At 41.2% G+C, this 17,378-nt stretch overlaps 1 protein-coding gene and 1 non-coding gene across 5 annotated transcripts in view; one reads left to right on the top strand and one right to left on the bottom strand.

The window, feature by feature from the left end:
* AZIN1 (antizyme inhibitor 1) overlaps positions 1–16,914 on the bottom strand; it is a 30,865-nt gene extending 13,951 nt beyond the window's left edge. For 2 of the 4 annotated variants that reach the window (XM_057531648.1, XM_057531647.1), the window contains exons 1-2: positions 16,557–16,914; positions 11,991–12,128 (exon numbers count right to left, since the gene is read on the bottom strand). The gene's annotated coding sequence lies outside the window, so the exon portion shown is untranslated. 4 annotated transcript variants of the gene reach the window in all.
* On the top strand, positions 4,040–4,113 carry TRNAG-UCC (transfer RNA glycine (anticodon UCC)). The gene has a single exon. It is a non-coding gene; the product is annotated as a tRNA-Gly (tRNA).
* Positions 16,915–17,378: the final 464 nt, after the last annotated feature.

The raw sequence follows: 17,378 nt of genomic DNA, 5'->3' as shown, positions 1-17,378 counted from the left end.
GACATAGACCAGCTCTTGGCAACCTATTTTAAAACCTGCACAGCTTTGCCTACATCCTTGATTGCCCCCTTTCCTTTCCCCTCTCCCTGCTCTATGCAAGAGTTCACCATGGGTGACGGCCCCTGTCCTAAAAATATACTCCATTTCAATGGTTCTCAAAAGTGTCAGCTTTCACGGAGCAACTAAGCCCGTGCGCCACAACTACTGAGCCTGTGCTCTAGAGCCCGCGAACTACAACTACTGAAGCCCATGCGCCTAGAGCCCGTGCTCCACAACAAGAGAAGCCACCGCAATGAGAAGCCCACGCACCACAACAGAGTAGCTCCCGCTCGCCTCAACGAGAGAAAAGCCCACGTGCAGCAACAAAGACCCAATGCAGCCAAAAATAATTAAATTAAATAAATAAATTAAAAAAAAAAAAAAGTGTCCGCTTTTTGGTTGTACCAAAACAAACTCATCAATAAGCCAGAGCATTAGTCAAATTTCATAAAATACAAGCAGTATTTTAAAAATGACAATTTTATTTCCAAGAACTCAACTACATTCAGTTTAGCTGAGCAAATCTCTTAGATTATGATACCAGAAATGATTTAAATCTGTGCCCAGAAAGTACACATTTTAGGCTTGAGGATACATGTTTATTTTAAGCAATATAAGACCAGCTGGAACATCAATTTTAGAGGGATACTGAACTATGCACTAAAGGAACAGAACAGATAAAACCTACTCATTCAAAAAGATCAATAATTCTATTAATGATGAAAAATACTTAATCAAGATCTTTAGCCTAGTATTTCCGCTCATGAGACTCCTAAGGAGACTCTACTCTCTATGCAGTATTTACCTGGGAACCTTGAGTTATCAATTACTGACCATCACAGGCAACTGCTACCAAATGTAAAGTCTAGCTTTTAAAGCCAGGACAAGATGAACCTCAATTTCCTACAGCTAGTGTTTACAAGAAGGCTAATTTTTCTCTAACATCAGGATCCTAAACAGCTGCAAAAACATCAGGCCCATTCAATCCAGTCTTACCTGCTGAATGCCCACATTCTTCAGAAATTTTTCTAGATTAAGTAAGGTTATAGTCATAGGGATAGGATATTTTCTCCAACTATTTTCAAACTATATAATCTACAGGTTCAACTCTCACTGCCTGCTAAACTAGCTTAAATCTAAAAGCAAACATTTTTTATAGCAGTGTGCCAAGTACTTTACACAATATTCTCTTAACCTTTAAAACCACTATGACAGGGACTTCCCTGGTGGCGCAGTGGTTAAGAATCCGCCTGCCCATGCAGGGGACACGGGTTCGATGTCTGGTCCGGGAAGATCCCACATGCCGCGGAGCAACTAAGCCCGCGCACCTAAAGCCCCTGCCCCGCAGGGAGAGAAGCCACCCCCACTGAGAAGCCCGCGCACCACAATGAAGAGCAGCCCCCGCTCGCGGCAACTCGCGGCAACTCGAGAAAGCCTGCGCGCAGCAATGAAGACCCAATGCAGCCAAAAATAAATAAATGAATAAATAAATATTAAAAGAAAACCCCACTATGACAGTATTATTCTGTTTTACAGATGAAGACACTGAGGCACAGAACAACTAATTAGGCTAGCTCTAGAGATGCTGATGATCAAATTAACAGGCATACCTTGGAGGTTCAGTTCCAAACCACTGTAATAAAGTGAGTATTGCATTAAAGCCAGTCACACAAACTTTTTAGTTTCCCAGTTCCTATAAAAGTTATGCTTACACTATCCTCTAGTCTATTAAGTGTGAAAAAAAACCCACACACACCCAAAAAACACAATGTATATACCTTAACTAAAAAATAATGCTGTTGGAAAATGGCACCAATAGACTTGCTCAAAGCAAGGTCACCACAAACCTTTAGTCTGTAAAAAATGCAGTATTTGCCAAGTGCAATAAAACGAGGTATGCCTGTCTGTTAAAAGGAAAACTCTGTCTCCCCTGCAGTCCCGTTCCTAGAAAACACAGGATTCCTGCTTTGGAAATCAAACAACTCTCAGTCTCTTTGATAGACTAAATGACACCCCCATAATCAATTAACCATTTCTCAGACATATAAATTCCCATAGTTCTTAAACCTCTGTATAATAAAGTTTATTCACATGTGGTACCAAAACATCCTATCATGCCTTCTCATAGCCTTTCAAACCTTTCTTTATGACTAGTTTCTACATTTCAACCTTGCTCCTTCTATATCTTTTGTCTAAAACTCTCAGGTAAACTCTAAATTTGAATTAGTTTACATGCAATAACGTACACCCACGCTTTGACTAATGTATACACCATTGTAACCAGCACTACCATAAAGATAAATTTCTTCATGTCCCTTTTGTCCACCTCAGGCAACCATTTATCTGCTTTCTGTCACTACAGACTTTTGTGAAGTGGAATAAATTTTTTTTTTTTTTTAGAGCTCTTAACTAACTTTATTATGGTAGTCATTTTGCAACATACACTCCTAGCAAATCATTGGGTTGTAAGCCTTAAACATACACAATGTTATATGTCAAGTATATCTCAGTAAAGCTGGGGGGAAAAGAACACAACGTGAGATCTACCCTCTTAACAAATTTTGAGGTGCACAATACTGTATTGCGAACTACAGGCCCTGTGTTGTAGAGCAGATCTCTAGAACTTATTTCCCTGGCATAACTGAAACTTTACATCCTCTGAGGAACAACTCCCCATCTCCCCTTCCCTCAGCCCCTGGCAACCACACTGTATTCTCTGTGAAGTGGAATAATTTTAAACAGTAAAGGACAAACTAAAACAGCTGACAAATAAATGTACTACCAACAGGAATAAAGATATGTTAAAGCATGCCCTGCTCTAAAGGAAAGAGTGAGAGTACATTAGAGTGGCTGTATTACCATCACTGAAATGGAACTCTGACTTCTGAAGTAACCGTAGGGTTAGTTTACCAATCCTTAGCTTACTCACAAAAGGACTGTGACAGAAAAATAAAATAAAATGAGCTATATATTGGCAGGACCTGACAAAAAGGATTTGGGGACCAACACACCTGCAACAACTAAGACAGATGTAAACGTAGTATTTTTTACTTCCGTAATTATACCAAGCACTGCAATAACAGTTGATTAAAACCAATACTAATAACGTCTATGCATAAAAGATGGTAAATGTTGAGATAAGTGAGCTCTATCTCGGTTTATCTTCTCAGATGCTCCCTAGGAAGGTCTTGAGATTCCCATAATTTCCTAGCCCAGAGTAGGTGCTGAGAAACAGATGGACAAAGGATGATTCTAAGAATGGGGAGTTCTGAAACTTAAGGGTTGTGGTGATGACAGGAAAGAACTCCCTCAAGTGTGTTGAAAAAGAGGTCCATCTTTCCACATCCTTAAAAGGAGCCCAAAACCTTGATATAAAAGTGACCCACATGTAAATGCAAAGCTCAACTGTCAGTTAAAAACTAAAAGCTATGCCCAGGAAAAACTAATTCCTCAAAAGAATCCACAAATCTTTCCTCTTTAGGAAAGAGGGTTTCTAACACATTTTGAGCCAACAAACCCTGTGCTCAAATGAAATGTTCACTTGGAAGCCCAGTATTTCCAACAATTGAAAAGGCTTAAGTTGGTGGCTAAGCACAGACTGTTCTTGAGTCTTTCCTATGCCCGATCTCACTGAAAGAGTCCTAAAAGCAGTTCATAACCATACCCTCAGAAGCCTATGCTTGCAATTTTCTTAACACGTGAGCAAAAATACTTTAGTTTCACTGTTGCAAAAAGGTTCATGTTCTACATTTCTGCTTTACTAGGCACTAAAGTAAAGAAATATTTGAGTAAAATGTTTTCAAGAGGCATTTAAAGTTACTTGGTGGTAATATTAAACCAAAAATCTGACACACAGCATGTCCTAGGGAGTCAGAATGAAAATAAGCGTGCATGTGTTGGCGGTGAGCAGAGTTTATACTGTATGCCAGATCCACCAAGTTAATCCACACCACAGGGAATTTCCAGGAATCTCTCCATTAAGAACGCAGACGCAGGGAATTCCCCTGGTGGTCCAGTGGTTAGGACTCTGCACTTCCACTGTAGGGGGCCCAGGTTCAATCCCTGGTTGGGGAACTAAGATCCTGCAAAGTGCTCCGGCCAAAAAAAAGAATGCAGCAGACTCAAACCCAGATGATGCCAAACTTCCCCCATGTTCCAATCTAATCCTGGTTATAATTCCCAACAGACACTGCACCATTTTTTTAAATGGTGTATAAATCAGAAACAGTACTGATTTATTGGTTCCGACATGTTATAGACCACTACATACTATAGTCTAGTGTTGCTGGACGTTGACTTATTTAAACTTAAAAGAGCAAATCCATTTTTAATAAAAGCTCCCAAGTTTATTTTTATCAATAGACACTAGAATGTGCTCTCTATTCGCAAGAGCCTTTGAGCTATTTTCACAACCAAACACCTTAATATATGGTGAAAGAAAGCTCAGCTTATTTTACACTAATACAACTGCTGCAATCACAATACTATGTTTATAAACGAAATAATTTCCTCTTGGACATCATAGCTGGGAAGAAAAGAACATGTTTAACATTCCTTATTTACACCTTCATATTGGTGTTTTTTGATAATACATTTTTCAGGAAGAGCTGCCAAGGAAAGAAAAGGCTCCCAAGAACCACACACTGCTCCCTGGAGTCTTTCATGAGGTCGTGAGTCCTCATGTCATCGAGAGGGTAGCTCCAAGAGGAGTGGTTGCAGCAGCTGGGCACTTGCCTTGTTACACACCTGCTACAAAGGCTTCTACAGTTGATTGTACTTCAGAAGAAACTGATACATCTCTCAAATAATCACAAGATAATTCTGGCAGCAACAGCCCACTTGACACCAAGCTGGATGAATATGAGTCTTGGATTTCTGAAGTGAAGACCTCCCTGGAAGTAGAACAGGGAGAGCTGAAAGTTTGAGAGTACTGTTTCAGAGACATCTAAGCAGGAAACCCAACCTTAACACATGACCAGTTTTCTAAAAGGACTTTTACTCATTAAAAATGAGAACTTAAGATATTTTGAAATTTACACTACTATTATTATTCTGAAGAAGCCTAAGGGTATTTCTACCTTTATTATTACTTTTACATAGGCATTTGATGACTTAGCACTCAGCTCACAGGTTTAAAAATAGACACAATGGGGAAAAAAAAAAAAATAGACACAATGCTGTCAAAGTCACCTCTGCATTCTACATCCCACAGAAAAATGTTACTTACCACAGAGAATACCTTTAGAAATAATCGGCCAGAAGGATGACACTGGTACTACAAACATGAGGTCTGGAGCAGGCCTCCAGGAAGGTAGTTCCAGGAAGCTACATATCAGAACTGGTAGGTAGAAGTTCCAATAAATTGTGTGATCATAAGACCGTATGAACTTTTGCCATGTTGGACCAAAAGTGATGGATAATAACAATAGCCTACAGTGAGTACTTAGGATCATCAGGACAGGGGTTGCTTTAATTGACAGCAAGAGGAAAGCCAATAATGGCAATAAACATCCTTAAGTTTATTTTTCAGCTGATAAGGTTGAAAAAAACTAACTCTAGAGGAAGAAGACTAAAGGTGACTGCTGAAGAATTATTTTTAAAAAAACAGACAAGAACAAGAATGAATAGGAAATACATAAAGGTGGGGGGAATCCTAAAGGAAATGAGCCCAACAGGCTAAGTTTGAAATGCTTGGGTAAAGGCTGCCCAATGAAATGCCTCACATTAAACTCTAAAATACATCTAAATGAGAAAATGGAAATACAGGATTTTCATAGCAATATACTTTTGCAAGTGAAATTGACAAGATTAGGCTCTCTTAAAAAATGTGTCTTGACTATCTGATGTGAAGACTAAATTTCTTCTGCAACAAGTATGTACCTGTACAGAAGTGAAATATGTAAATCCCTATGGTAATTAAAATGTAGTAACATTACAGATAACTATTATAATGCAACATGAACAGCAGCAAATACATAACCATATTATTTCAAGCTTTCTAGTTTTCCTGGTGCAGCACAGGAAATAACCTTTTAAACAAATACACTTAACTACTATTTTGATTACCCTAGGGCAGATCTCATTGCCACTTCACCAAGAGGAAAATTTACTTTTATTATATAAAGCATGTGTCCATTACAAAGACTGCAGTAAACACCAGGTTAAGGAAGACTGAATACCTCAGAAGCCCCTAAACATCTTTACCAGGTAGCAGTGGTTGCATCTCCTCTAGAATAAGCATGTTCAGACTTTTCCAATCATCATTCCCTTGTTATTTAATCTTTTTATTCCTCTATCTGCTCCCTAAAACATCGGCTTTACTGGTTTTGAACCATGAACGGAGTCACCGTTGTTTTCCTACTATGACGTCTTTTGCTCAACTTTATAATTTCAATTCCTTCACACAGATAGATGGGACTGGAGTCCATTAATTTTCATTGCTGTGTACTATTCTTTGTAGATGTACAACATTTATTTATCCAAAGAGGACCTATAGGTTGTTCCATTTTTTTGCTATATTGTTTATAAACACCATAATATAATTTCTTGCTGTTATTTATGTACCCAAGGGGAACACTGCTCAAGTTGTGGTCTGCAAACTAGCTGATCCACAAATGAAGAACCAAGCAGTGTGCTACTTCACCTGGGAGTGAAACTGCTATGTTGCTAGTGAAAAATTGTTTTTAAGCCTTTTGCTCATTTTCCTACATGTTTTTTGCTTTTTCTTATTGACCTATAAGAGCTCTTCGTGAATTCAGGATAGCAAATCTCTCTCATTTTGAGTTTTATTTATTTTGCTATAGTATCCATGTTGAACATACTAGAATATCCCATCCTACTCTTGGTCATGCCAAACATAACATGCAAACCATGCTGAACCTAGATGATGAACTAAGGAGAGACTATACTTATTTAGGAGCTCTTTATATACTGGGCACCACAGTATCTTTGCAGTAAAAAACAACAAATAGGGAATTCCCTGGCGGTCCAGTGGTTAGGACTCCACGCCTCCACTGCAGGGGGTCAGGGTTCGATTCCTGGTTGGGGAACAAAGATCCCACAAGCCAGCCCCCACCAAAAGAAAGAAACAGATCAAAAATAATCTGAAGTCATATATTCAACGTAAACCTAATATTAAGTTCAGTCTGTATGAGCACGTGAAGTATAGCAGGGAGCTGGATCTTAAGAACATGCTGGGCAACTAAAGAATTCAACTAGAATATAAAACTGAAAAGCCCCTACAGTCAAGAACAGTTTATTAGACAAACTTAAGGAGAACGAAGAGAATGTGTAATTCTTATGATTCTTATTAACAGATATTTTAAGATTAATATGGTTAATACCACTCACATTCACAGTAACAATTATCCTAGAGTGATGCTGTCCAACAGAACTTTCTATGATGATTGAAACGTTCTTTGTCACTGTCCAAAACAATAGCCATTAGCCACATATAATTCCCAAGCACTCAAAATGTGCCCAAGCAACTGAACAGCTGAATTTTTAATTTAATTTAATTCTTTAAATTTATATAGCTACCTGGCTAGTGGCTACTGTACTGAACAGAGCAGTTCTAGAGAATGCTGTTTTCATAAAAAATTTTAAACTTCTAAGGATCAAGTCCACACACATCACAGATAAAAAAACAAGAACAAAAACCATGGTACCCCAAAATAATTTTGCTCAAGGTAACAAAGATCAATTCACAAGTTTACAAAACTAGACAGTAAAGGAAAGAAAGGTCGAAACTCCACACCAAGTAAATCCTAGAGAAATGAAATGTGTGCTTACATAAGATAATGAAGAAAGGTGGAAAAGTTTAGAGCAGAGCATTCCAAAAGGGTTTTATCATCTTGGCTCCTGCTGCAACTCACTCAGTTACAGGCATTTAAGACCTCATGGTGGCTGGGTATGGTTTGGGCAGGCTGAACTTCATCAGCCTAATTCTTGCAACTCAGTACGCTGCACAAATATTTTCTACTTATGCCATAATGTTCTTCACATTATTCCCTGGATTAGAAAAAAGGATGGCCAAATCTTTGTTTCGGTTAGGTTGTGACAAACTGCTTCAGTGTGCATGGATGGCCCTGGAATGGAGGTGAAGGACAAAAGCATCTGTGTCTTCTAGGCCTTACCAGCACGACAGCATTGCACTTGCAACGGCCTCCTTAGGCCAGTCTGAACAATGGTCAGCCTAAAACTGCAGCCTACCATTTACCTAGATTTTATAGCTTAGGACGTACAGTTTACACAATATCTTATTTACTCCTAATCAGAAGAATTAAGTGTCTCTAAATGCTTTTTTGAGGGCAGAGGAGAAAAACCCCAAACTCAAAAACTCTGAAATTAAGACCAAAGGGAGTGTAATGGAATACACAGATTGGTAGTGACTATTAAACTTTCTCAGCTCACTATCTTCTGTAATAAATGCAAGAACAATTTTATTCCCTTTAAAAGTGGTCTACACTGCATTCTAATCTATTTGGCTCCCCCAGAAAAGTTTAAACTTGCCTGAAGAAAGAATACCATGTCCCCCAAACCGTTTTATCCATTAACATCCTATTATTCCCATTGGGCTTATAGAGAATGCTTTTTTGCTACTTTACACAAGCAATGGGGCACCACTGAATACTACTTTTTGCATGCCAAGGGCATACACATACTTTAAAAACTGGTCCCTAAATCTGTGTGTTTTCAATGATAGTTTTATTCGTCTTCGCGGTCAAAGAGCACCAACAACCATTAATAAAAGTTCTGTGAATTTGCTTACATCACAGAATCTTTAAATTACCAAATATTGGTAATTTAAATTGAATATTTAAAATTTTAGACAAAATTTGTCCGTTTAGACAAATCAATTAATTGAATCCCTTTTCTATTCTTAGAAACAAAACATTAAAAGGTATATGTTAATAATTAATTCAATCTGACTTCATCACTAGATCTGCTAATAAAAGCAGCTGGTTAGAAGAGAATTTAGTTTTCTGAAACAGACTTTAAAATTTTTCCATTAGGCTGATCTATTAATTATAATCGGAGCTCTAGCTAAAATACCTTGAAAATATAGCCCACTGAAAAAACCACTGCAGCGTAGAGCCTAAGAAATTTAAAACGTACACAAAAACTCTTCCACAATTAGAGCCCTTCAGTAATCTGAGATATTATTAAGCTTAAGCATTTGTTATGATATCTTTACAGTGCTCACACATTACACCACACACACATCCAAAAGAAGAAATTTTACTATGCAAGCAGCTTATAAAGTTTCCATATACTTAATGAAATGAACTATCTAAAAATTCAGATGGTTACCTGATTTAAAAACCTATATCTGAAGCCAAATCCTAGAGCTTAGACCACCTGCACAGAAATCCTACTGGAGTACTAGACGTATAACATGGTTCATGTAATTATATATTTTGCAATGCTATGTGCTAAGTGTTTTCCATGAAGGCCAGTGTGTTAAATCCTTTGACTTCTAATTTTCCAAACAGTATTGTCGCTCCACAGGAAATATCAGGATTTCAAAGTCTAGTACTGCAAACAGCTATTAATATCTAAGGACATTTCTGGAATGTAGAATTTCTCTTGCCACCTTTACTAATTCTAGTCAAGAAACCTTTGGGGCAAGATATCTTTCTGGATTCAAAATTTCTGATTTTAGAATGGCAATTTAGTACATATACGTTTAATATATTATTTAACGCTCTCCAGGAGGCAGCAGAATTAGGAATATTAGCACTAAATGGGATAAGTCAAAATAAAAATAGCCTCAAATTAGCTCAGATTCAGGTCAACTTTTTGTTCCCCAATCAGGTTGTCACATCAAGGAAGCTATACATTTTTTTTTAACTTTTCAATTTTGGAATTACATGAATGAGGGATTGTGGCTGTAGCTTTATAGCAAAGCACCAAGAACTAAAGTTTCACTTAACATAATATACACTGTACCTGGGCATAATAAATCAGTCAGTCACTTTGGCTGCCGGAACCTTCAGAATGAAGTGTTAGCATTTTCTATCTGTGCCTATATACACTACACCTCCACAAACAAAAAAAGAGGGGGAAATTATAGACTTTCTGAGTTCTACAATATTAATTATCTTAAAGACTTTTCCCTGAGTTGGCAGAATCATTTATAAATGTGTGAGCTCACTAATATGTTTCTCAAGTCTAAGAGGAAACACCAGTAGAAATATAAAATATAATGCAAAGTTAGGTTTCCATTAAAGAGACTTGAAATGAAAATCTTATCCTTTAATATGGTCTTCCTTAAAACATGAAGCTTGTTATGAAATTTCCATCTTAGAATCTATTCCCCTCTCAACTATGGAGTCAACTACACCCCACCCAGAAAAGTTTTATATCTCTAAGACAACTTGGGAGAAAACATCAGATATGTTGGAAGGAGAATAGATGACTAACAAAAATTAAAGAGATAACTGGCTTGGCACTGAACTGGTGGCAACTGTACTTCTCTTTAATATGCATACAAGCCACTTGGTTAAAATGCAGATTTCTGATTCAGGTTTGGGTGGAGCTGAGAGTCTGCAGTTCTATTCTAGGTTATGCTAATGCTACTGTTCCAAAGACCACACACACTGCATTAACAAAGGGCGATTAAAACCCTCAAAAAAAGAGAAATCATTGTATCAATTTACAGTTAAAGGAACTGTTCTAGTTCAACTTTATTTTACAGCTGTGATTTAAAAAATAAGCAATTCGCTCAAATTCACACAGGCAGGAGAAAGCCAGTACGGGAAACCCTCCAGTCTGCGTTCCAAGTCAGTAGAACTTTCAAGAATTCGTATTATTTAAACTGTTTCCCCCCTTTCTCTTTAGACTTAAAAAAAGAAGTCTAAAATTGTAATTTGAGGTTAACAGTAAATGTGTTGAAAAGGTCTGCTTTAACATACGCTATCCAATTAGACCTCTTTCCTGAAATTTTCTAATGTTACTCCCTCCAAGTCTCTAGCCCACTTAAAGACATCCAAACCTCAACACCAAAACCCAAATTTCAATTGCAAGAAATCTACAAATAATAAAAAATTTTAAATGAACCACACAAATCTAGCAGCACAAGTTCGAACAACAGTTTACTGTGGAACTGCATTTTGCACAGAGGTTTAAATTCAAAGTTAAATCCATACACAGAAAATCAAGTATAGTCAAAAACTATCCCTGAAAATCTTTTGGGAAGGTAGCCGGTTGAGAGATAAGCATGTATCATCTCTCAGTAATACCTCTAAAGACAACCAGTTTTTCTACCAGGTGAGTAGTATACAAAGTCTTTTTGTGAAAAAGAACATAAACTCTTAGAAATTACATTGTATTTGGCAAGATGCTCATAACTAGAAAAACAAGAACTAAGATTCACCTCTTATATCCCATGCTCTGTGGAAGAGGTTTGAGTGGAATGGAGAGCAGAATTTTTTGCTTGAATACTTGAATTTTTTACTTGAATACTTGAATACTCCAAATACTTGAATCTAACAAGTTAAATGGTTGAATGGCGTGATAAACTACTACCCACACCTCATTAAAACACAAACAAAAAACCATCTCTCCAACTTATATTAAAATCTGGAATAGTAAGATTTCCTAAAACTTACCCTGCAGTATGTACTTAGATATAGTAACAAATAAGGATCCAGCCACTAGTAAACAATGCATACAACTGAATCAACTTTAAGGGTAAGTGGGGGAGTTCCCTGGTGGCCTAGTGGTTATGATTTCGGGCTCTCTCACTGCCATGGCCTGGGTTCAAGCCCTGGTGGGGAGCTGAGATCCCTCAAGCCACCCAGTTCGGCCAAAAAAAAGGTGGGGGGCGGGGTGGGGCGTAAGTGGTAAATACAATTTCAAGTTTTGAAAAAGACTGAGCAACAAGAACTCTCCTTTACTTCTATTTTACAAGACCGTCCCTCACCCTCTGCAGATGTGAAAATACTTACATGGACAAGTTAGGAGATGGAACCCCCCTATCATCAGCTAGGTTCCCAAGGTGGCTCAGCGTTGAAGTCGAACTGCTCTCTATACAGCACTTCTCCTAGGCCCTCTGGGTAGTTGTATACTTGGTCAGAAAGTTCGCCCTAAAGAGGAAAATAAAAGTATATAAGTCCAGTGGTAAAAAATGTTAGGTGGCGCTTCAAGAAGGTTAAATTGATGTAAAGATTAAGTGCGGGAAGAAGTTTTAGTTTGAAGTGTTTCATTAAAGCACACTACACAAAATGATGTTTTCAAAGGGTTTATCACAGTACCAAGTACTTTTTTATGTAATAAGCATTTCCAAGCTGCTAGAGTACAGAACTGACAGAATTTGAGGTCATGGTCATCTTACCAAGTTATTCTATCTACCTACTCAGTTTCCAGTCTTCACCGAATTTCATTTTTGCTTTTATTTGTCCTCCAAAACCCAAACTTCTAAGTGGCCTAAAATTTTAAGATCTCCAAGTGCCCTCACTAACCTGGTGTGTGTGCAAGATTTTATATGTATATCTAATAGTCTGAAACTACCCACAAGCCTTCTTCTACTCTCCAAATTCTAAGTTCTTCTTTGCTTAAGTGTAAAATCCTACTACATATCAAAAAGAAAAACATTTTGTGACTTAGCTAATACACTAAGTACACATGTGAAATAACTTCTGAGACCTGCCTTACATATCCGACAAGTAACCTCTTAAGGTTTACCTCCTCCTCATTCCTAATCTAAGTCACTCTACTATCACTAGGAACAACATATGAATGTGAACTTGGCACACTACAAAATGCTAAATAAGTTTTAGAAGTGGTTTTTACCTATTATGATTTGACAGGATAGACTTATCACCTCTAACCTAAACAGCTACATCTATACTTCTATTTGTAATTCAGTGATTGCTACCTTAAAGTAATACAACCTGACAGTATCTGCTAGAAGATGGGTGGTAAGAAGGGAACCAGAAAAATAATGAAATTTAGAAATTAGAAGAATCTGAGATTTCAGAAGCACTCTAGACACATCTTAAGCATATCTCATCTCAACCAGGATAGAGGCACCCTTAGGGGAGGTAAAATGTTCTTTCAATCTACTAGGGGTATCCTGCTCACATGCTCAATGACACTTATGGACAATGAGGCAAAAATCCATACTAGTATGCAACAGTGACTATATCATCACGTTAGATTCCAACTAAGTACTCCAAAACAAAGGTTCCAATTCTTCCCAAACCAAGGTAATTTTAAAAGTAAATTAAAAGCCGACTCACGCTAGCGACAGAGACAGAGTTTATCCTTAACTGTTCTAAGGAATAGGATAATTATCCTGGCTGAGACATTTTCACCCACACCCCCCCAACCCCGACCCGCTATAGATCAATAGCTATTTTGCTGCTTAATGCAACCCAGGAGCAGTACTGTGAAATGTTGAGAACATTACACTTCAGACATTCAAGAATGTTCTTCAGCAGGATCTCTAAAATATTTCCACGTAACGAAAAAGATACTAGCAGGAAATGAAGGCTCTAAACTTTGAAAGGCACCCTTTAATATAAATAAAAGGGGTACAGGGCCATTTACATACAGGATGAACTGAATGTTCACCTGTACAGTCACGATAAACCATAAGAGAAGGTTAAATAAAAATATGAAGGGTTTCCCTGGTGGCTCAGTGGTTGGGAGTCCGCCTGCCAGTGCAGGGGACGTGAGTTCGAGCACCAGTCTGGGAAGATCCCACATGCCACAGAGCAACGAGGCCCGTGCACCACAACTTCTGAGCCTGCACGCCTAGAGCCTGTGCTCCACAAGAGAAGCCTCCGCAATGAGAAGCCCACGCACAGTGACAAAGACCCAGTGCAGCCAAAAATAAATAAATAAATAAATTTATTAAAAAATAAAAATATGGAAAAATAGAAGGTAAAGGGAAAGATAAATTTTTCTCATTTAGAATGTTTCAATCAGTTGGATCATGTACAACACTGCAATCAAATTCAATTGTTTGAAGAGAATGACCCTTGCTACACTATCTTGGCAGACAGCACAGGGAGAACTAGAGTTAACCGCGTCAGCAGCTGGCCAATAAATCACCAAAAACCTCCCATCACTTTTGACAGTAACTACCCAGAAACTTAGTATCCCCCAAATTATCAGTATTTCTCTGAACAACTTACATTGCCTTTACCAATGACTTTTCAAGTTGTTCTGGGTATTCTTTCCAAAAACCCCAAACCCTAGTCCAATCATGAGAAAAATATCAAACCCAAATTGGGGACATTTTACTGGATATCTGGCCAGTACTTCTCTAGACTGTCAAAGACATGAGAAACTGTCACAAATCAGAGATGACTGGGGAAGACATGACAACTAAATGTAGTGTGGTATCTTGGATTGGCCCCTGGACAGAAAGCACATTAAAAACTGGTGAAATCTAAAGAAAGTCTGGAGTTTAGGTGGGAGTAATGTATCAAAGTCAGTTTCTTAATTTTGACAAATGTACTATCAATACCTCTTATAATAAGGTAAACGAGGTGAGAAGTACAAAGTAACTTCATGTTATCTTTGTAAGTGTTCCATAAATCTAAAATTATTCCAAAATAAAGTTGTTTAAAAAAAAATCAGGCAACATATTCATATAATGGACTACTACTTGGCAGTTAAAAGTAACAATTTACTGATGAATGGATGAATATCAAAAACATTCTGAGTTAAAGAAGCCTTTTACAAAATACAATGCATACAGTATATGCCTATGGAAGTTGTAGAATAGACTTCCATAATAACTAACCTATATGGTTAGTAAGAAGTCAGAACAGTGGTTGCCTCTGTGGGTTGTGAGGGATGGAGTTCGAAGGGGCAAAAGAGAATTTTCTGGGTTTGATGGCAATGTTCTCATCTCTTGTTAAAGGTCTGGATTACTTTTTTCTGTCAAACTCGTCAAATGGTAAACTTAAGATTTGTACATTTTGCTGTTATGTGAATTTTACCCTATTAAACTCTATTTAATGATATGTACATACTGAAGTTGGAGGGGTGAAGTGTTCTGGTGTCTCCAACTTATTTTAAAATACATAGAAACATAAGATTGATGAGTGCACAGTGGAATGGCAAATAAAGGAAAATGTTAAGTGTTTACTGAACGTAGGTGAGGGTACAATTCTTTCACTCCCTCTGTTATGTTTGAAAATTTATAAGTTAAACCTGGGTGGCAAGAGGGACGGCACTGATTATTACTTGATTCCGGCGCCTACCATATCACCTATAATCATCAGGAGCCTATCTTTCCTTCTAACTCTTCTGGGCTTATTTGCCTTCATAACCAGCATCTGTACTCTCCTATAGTTGCAAAAGAAATCAAAGGACTGTTAGAGCCTTGCCCTATAATCATTAGCTGTATTTCTGCCAGGCTCGTCCACATCAACCTTTCCTTGATCACACATCAATTCTCTCCCTTAAGTGTCCTTCGGTTCCCATCCAAGCAGGGGGTTCAACGGTGGAAACCCGACGGGACACAAAACATCTTAATGTATCCACGAGGCAACCACAAAAGCCAGTTAAATCTGCTGAAACATGGGGCCGTAAACTGTGTTCCCGACCGTTTCAGGTCGCCGAACCAGCAGCTTAGCCTAAGAAACACACGTTCAGGATATACACTGGGGAAGGGTTAAAACAGCACCATTAACTGCCAAAACAGTGCTTGATAAGCCACCCAAGCCTACCGCTCTCCCTCTCTCTGCCCTGGAATCGTGGCGTGGCCGGGAAAACGAAGCCATGGTGACTAATCCTCGGGCTCCAGAAGGTGGCTGGGGTGAGTGAAGGCGACTCGGCCCAATCAGGAGCGCCGCAGGGGGCGGAGCAGCAGCCCCGAGGCTTCCAGAAGGGGCCAAAGGCCTCTCGCTCGCTACCTGACACCGGGGCTTCCCCGCCGCCTGGCCCCTTGCGGCGTCAACTTTCCTCCAGCAGAGGGGGGCCGCACTCCCCGCACCCTCGAGCACCCGTCCTCCTCCGGCAGCTGTCACAGGAGGCCGGCGCCGGGCCCGCCCCGCTCCATTCATAACCTAAGGCCGCGGCGGTTGCAACCGGTCGCGCTCCCGCCAGGCTCCCGGAGGCGAAGGCGCGGCGCCGCTCAGGGTCGGGCGGCGGGACCAAGGCCCCTCAGGGTTGCAGCCCGTCCCCCTCCCCGGAAACAGCAATGCACCACGGGAGCGGGGTGGGGGCCGCACGCCGCCCGGAGGCGCCGCCGACCCGCGGCGGCGAGACCCCCGCGCGCGCCCCCCCCCCCACACGCCCCCTCGCCCCAACAGCAGCTGCTCGGGCTCGGCTCGGCGGCCACCGGCCGCCCGCCGCCCCGGCCCGCCGCGCCGCCGCCACCGCGGAAGCACCGGCAGCCGCCACACACGCCGCCATCCGCCATGTTCGAGGCGGCCGGCCGCGGGGCGCTGCGGGGACGCCGACCGGGCGGCGGGGCCCAGCCGGAGGCACCCGGCAGCACCCCGAGGCCGGCCCCGCGCCCCGGCCCCGGCCGCGCCCCTCGGGTCGGTACTCACGTGAGATAACGGCCCAAAGAGTCGGGTAAAGCGTCTTCTCTTTTTAGGCGGAATTTTTAAAGAGGGATGTGGTTACCTTGAGCAGAAATACCCAAGGCGGCCTGGGCCATAGGCTGCGGGGACGACGTGGGGGGAAAAGCGCGGCACCGACACCAGCTGTGCAGCAGTGGCGGCGGCGGCCGAAGGAGAGAAATAGAACAGCGCGGGCAGAAGAAGAAAGGCGAGGGCTGGGTGCGGAGAGGATTCAGCCTCGTCACACCGCAGAGCAGAGAGCGAGAAAGGATGAGAAGAGGCAGAGAAGGCGAAGGAACGAAACACTGCAACCGAGCGAAGAGCCAGAGAGTGTGAGAAGGCGGCGCCAGAGACGCCATTATTTATATCAAGGGGGCGGGACATAGTGACGTCACAGCGGCCGGGTCGCCGCGGGAGCCGGGCGGAGCGGGGCTGCGGCCCGGAGAGAAGGGAGGGGGCGGAAGAGAAAGGGGTACAGCGCGGAGGGAGAGAAAGGGTCTGGGGCCGGGCGACCCCGCGATGCAGGTGCCGGTCGTCCGGTAGCTTCCCGCCCTCGGCAGCTTCCCCGCCCGAGGAAGACCGCCGCGCGGACGTGGGCGGGCTGGGGATAAGGGAGGTGGCTCCGGCAGAACGCTGCATCGCCCGCGCCCCCGCCGCCTGGGCGCCTGCGCTCACTCCCGAGGCGGGCCCGGGCGCTTTAGGAACTGGGCCCGGCGGCCGCGGCGCCGAGCGCAGTCCGGGGCCATGGGCTGCGCGACGCGTGCACTGCCTGGAGAGGGTGAAAGGGAGGTCCGTGCCAGCCACCCCCGG

Source organism: Balaenoptera acutorostrata, chromosome 17, assembly GCF_949987535.1.
Source record: "Balaenoptera acutorostrata chromosome 17, mBalAcu1.1, whole genome shotgun sequence".
Lineage (NCBI taxonomy): Eukaryota > Metazoa > Chordata > Mammalia > Artiodactyla > Balaenopteridae > Balaenoptera > Balaenoptera acutorostrata.
The sequence above is the reverse complement of the archived record's forward strand: the minus strand, read 5'-3'. Positions and strand labels throughout refer to the sequence as shown.